The 5000-nt window shown below is 32.2% G+C and overlaps 1 protein-coding gene across 40 annotated transcripts in view; it reads left to right on the top strand.

Annotated features, from left to right (window-relative positions):
- Positions 1 to 5000, top strand: part of FOXP2 (forkhead box P2) — a 549648-nt gene that overhangs the window by 291985 nt on the left and 252663 nt on the right. The window lies entirely within an intron of this gene.

Genomic DNA, 5000 nt, shown 5'->3' with positions numbered 1-5000 from the left:
ATAAAATATTGTTTTGTGTTTATAAATTAATGCCAAGTCAGTTTGTCAGAGGTTGTAGAGTAACAGAATGAAATAAACTTTCCCTAAGCTTTCCTCTTCCCTTATTTTAAACAATGAGTATTCATGTTATTAAGGACTGTTTTAAAACATGAAAATAATTTCAATACATTAAACTAGCATTAAAATGTATAGACTTGAATGGAAGATGAACCAGTTAGCATGTACCTTTAAAAGTAAAACTTTGTATACATTTTCACCTGTTTGAGAAATAGATGCTACATATGACCATTATAAGGATGTGTGAGAGTGAAACAAGACTTTAGAATATAAAGATTTATGCACAAATATAATTTGGAAATATAAATGGAAATAATTAGTTCATCAGACTCACAAGAATTATCAAATTCCTTCCAATTATACTTGTGTGTAGGAATTATTGACCTACAAAGATGCAGAAGCATAATGTTGCAGTAAAATACATCTGTGTAGCTACCATTCTTTGAGATTTGCTGTTGTACTATATTTAAATGAAAGAGCATAGAGATTAAACGCTTAATTTTAGTATTTTATATTATTTTCATAATGAAATTTTTGGTTTTTGTTGCTTGTGCTTTAAATCTTAGTCTAATTATAATCCTAGAGCAAAGCATAACATACTGAGTTGCTGAATTAATTAATAGCTGATTGAAGTGAAAGATAAGATTTTTATTTGTTCTGCTCTTATGTTTCTTAGGTGTTTGTCATTCTTGAAGATCTAACAGTACTTTGTTTGCTAAAGGTAGTCATGATCATTATTTTTTAAAAACACCGTATTGAAATATCCTACAACTCTGAGTGTTTGGAATAGTAACATTTTGAATGAAAATTTGAATTCTTACTAATTAAAGGGTTTTTTCCCCTCCGAGAAGGTGACCTTAATTTGTGAATAGTATTTTAGGCATGTGGTTAAAACAAGTGAAAAGCAGTGGCAAATACTTTATACACAACTTAATTTTCATTTACTTAATATCATATTGCTTATTATAATACATAGTATCACTCGCTCTAACAATAGATATCCTCCAAATCATGTTTTAAAAGACATCCTATTTCAGTTTTTAAAAACTAAGACTATTCACGTGATTGTTCCTTTTTTGTCTTACACATTCAGCTATGTCCTTCATATTTGGCATTTTGATTTATTAGGCAATCTTAGCATTAAAGACTTTTAGCAAAGCAGTACTAGATTTCAGATGCACTGTGCATGGTGTCCATGATGAATTAATTCCACCAGAGCACAGAAGTTATCATTATTTAAATGCTAGTTTCCTTCAGAAGTTTTATATCACAGTCAAGTTTTTAAAATCAGAATTTAGCTCTCATTTTGAGGTAAATGTATGTGATTTCTTGTTATATATGTAGATTTTCTTTATACTTAACCCTTTCTTGTGTGAATCTGTGTGAAAACATTGAATAATATTTCATAATAAAGACCTAGGATGATTAAGTGAAGAATTATTTAAGAATATATGATTACTTTTTAATCTTATAGTATACTTTTCTTTAATTGTCATATTCACAATCCTTTGGATTAAATGTATTTCTTTGATTGAATAAATTAGACATTGAAAGAAACCAGATACAGGACATAAAATGTCTTTTAATGTCACTGTAAATAATTTTGTTTAAGAGAAGTTCACAGAAATAAATAGTTAAAAACTTTTTATATGTACTGTTATTTATTTTTAGTTTTTTAGGAAGTCAATTTTTTTCATCCATTTGTTTTGATTACATGGGTGCCTAAGAAATGAGGTTAATAATAAGGCACCACGATTATAAAATGGAGTGTCCATTTATGTAGATAGGTGATAATGAGGGGGGGGAGAAGAAGTTATTTTAGCCCATCCTTGATGTGTATAGTTAGATGTGTCTGTCATCTATATATCCATACACACACACACACACACACACACACACATACGTATACATAAAAGGGGGCAAGGAGTGGAAGAAAGGAAGGAGAAAGGTAGGGCAGATGAGAGAAAGAGGGAAAGAGAAAAGGTGGAAGAGAATACCAGAGAAAAGAGGTTGAGCGAGCAGCGAGGACCAGTAGTGTCCCTGGTGGTGGTTTAGATAACATAGCCAACTGTACTTGCTCAGGTCAAGTTTCAAACTTTTGGACATCATAGTGAATATGGGAGAGGATATGAGCAGGTTTCTGTTATCGCCCTGGCAAGTGTCTATCTCACATGGTACCGTTTTATGCCAATGGAACCTATAACTCTAAGAGGAAAAAATAAATCCAACAAGTCTAGCATTCAGTACTACCCTATCATAAAGTAAGGAGGTCTAATTGAGCTATGTCTTTATATCCTGCTATTTGTACAAATAAAAGACTACATCTTGATGCAAAATAAACACAAAAGCACTGTTGTGACTATAACAGGGAGTCATATACTAATTTATATAATAAGTGGTTGTGCACGCTTTATTCAAGATTATGGCTGCAAGAAATGGCATGAATTGCTGGGTGTGTTTAATGCTGGATTATAGCAATTTGAAACATGTCAAACACATGGCTAATGCCTCATGCTTCACTCATTCTTGCGTAAACCTGCATAGCCACCATCCATTATACCCTTGGTAACAACACAATTCTGCAAGTAAATATTGTTACACTAAGTAACCTTTCAATTCAAGTTGTTTAGGAAGAGAAAATGCAATCTTGTGCAGTCAGTTCCAGTGTCAGTTTAATGTTTCAAAAGGGAAGTGGTGTAGAGAATAAGTATCTGTACAGTGACTTGCTTAAAAAAAAATAAAAGGAGAAAGGGAAAGGAAGGAAAGGAAAACTTAATGCAGGGGAGAAGAGAAGTGGTGTATCATTTGAGTGCAGGATCAGAAGAGCTGTTTTCTGATGTGGCCGAATGAAAAGTTGTGCATGATGAAAGATTTAAAGGTTTAACTGACAGTTCAGACAAACATTAAAACAGCGACTCCCAACCTCACCTTTCCCTTTAATGATCTGGAAATTATTTTCACTGATTTTTGTAAAATGTTTGTGATAGGATTGAGAAGAATGAATAATTTAGTTTGATATGTTTGGGATCACAAGCACATCTACTTTGAAAGAATACACTGAATTTGTAATTATTTAAAATATACTTTAAAAGGTAAACAGCACCTCACATTGTGCGGGAAATATTTCCTCTAGTGGAAAATAGGTGTAGAGGTTTCACTGGGAGAAACTTCGTAAATACTGGAAAGCATCTTTATTATCCTTCAAGGTATGTCCTTTATAGTGGACATACGCCAGGCTTTCTTCTTCAGGTGCAATAAACATTGTAATCATCTAATTACACAGCGGCCCTTCTTTTGGCATATTAATCTTGGGTCAGGTGCTCCTGTTTTGTAAAGAAAAAACGTAATATCACTGATATTGTTTTCCCTAAGTATGATTTTTCTAACTCTTAGATGATTGAACTTAAAATGTAAATCACAGTTTATACTCTAGGGTTTTATAAAGTCAAAAATTCCACAAGGGATAATAAAATCCTCTGGTTAATAGGAATTGGAAGTTATATAGGTCTTTCTTCATAACTGTAATAAAGATTTAGACACATGCCTCTCTGTTGGTTATTTTTAATTATTTGATGGCTTTGATTATAACACAGTAATACATGCAGAATTCTTTAATTCATTCAATTGGTCCTGACATTAACTACCCAAAGGTTAGTTTTAAATACTGCACCTGTCAGGTACATTTGAAAATAGTTATTTTAAGTTGTATTCTTTGTGTTGCAGACCCTACCCAGAGAAAATAAGTATTTCAAAAAATTTTGGATGATGAGGTAAAAACAGGCACATACATATACACTGCAGATGTATTGTCAAAAGTAAAATTTAAGTGCAGTATATAAAAGTTATGTCTGTCTGTTTCTACAGTTAGGGAGGACCCAAATTATAATTTTCATATAACTAGTAAAGGCAATCAGACCTTTTCTCTGAATATTTTAAACATTGTGCATGTAAAATTTATGCCTAATTTGAATACTTATTAGCTGCCTAATCTCAGAAAAGAGTATTAGCTTTGTTTTTTTTCTTATAAAATCCATCACTGTGTATCAGTTTTCATTTGTATGATTTTTCTTTGTTAATGTTCAATAAGATGTTTACCAAAGCCTATTTGTTCATAAACACATTTGGCTCAGAAGGTGTTTACTATAGTTAGAGCAATTGCTTCTTTTATGATTGTGGAATTTTCTTCTTGTTGTTGCTTAAAAAAAAAAAGTAAGGACAGCTTCCAGTTGTGTATGTATACACAGTTTTGTTATATTAACTTGCTTTGCTAGCCCAGCTACTGATGATCTTTTATAAATCAGCAAGTATTTTTAAATTGATTTTTTAGCGTTGTAGAAATATGATAATTTAAGTTTTGATGAAGATACCTTTTAAAACTATTAAACTCTAAGCATTCATTTCAGTCGTTATAATATTAGTATGCAGGAAATCTCTGTTGGATATGTATCTGTGTTTGTATGTATCTCTCTGTGTGTCCACGGCCACATTTTCTAGGAATCTGAGGAATAGGATTTGTCTATGACATGAAAAGATTTTAAGCTTATATTTGCTTTATAATCAATGGCCAGAGATTTTTAAATTGACAAAAGTCCTAAAATATGACCAGGTTTAAAACAGTGAAATCATAGAGTGACAAAAAATCAGCTTGAGTGATAAGTTTAATGTCCTTCTTTACTTTAGGCTAAGTCCACTGTCTGCCCAGCAGTACTGTTAAAGTCACAGCACAGCCTGGTTGTTTCTGAAATTCTGTCCGTAGAAGTACAGCAGAGAAGTGCATCTATTAGTTTATGGCGTAAGACTCAGATATCGTTGAGAGCCAAAACTGATCTTCCTAAACCACAGATTCAGGATGTACTGTGAAATTCTGGTTTGTAAGAGCACATTGGTTCTTTATTTACTGCAAGGATTTCCACTGATCTTGGCAGGACATCTCATTGCTATCC

Source organism: Sus scrofa, chromosome 18 (genome assembly GCF_054392235.1).
Source record: "Sus scrofa isolate SSC_HxYL_T2T_F1_AM1 chromosome 18, Sscrofa_HxYL_maternal_Yorkshire_Landrace_v2.0, whole genome shotgun sequence".
NCBI classification, from domain to species: domain Eukaryota; kingdom Metazoa; phylum Chordata; class Mammalia; order Artiodactyla; family Suidae; genus Sus; species Sus scrofa.
Note: the sequence above shows the minus strand (reverse complement) of the source record. Positions and strands in the feature narration are given on the sequence as shown.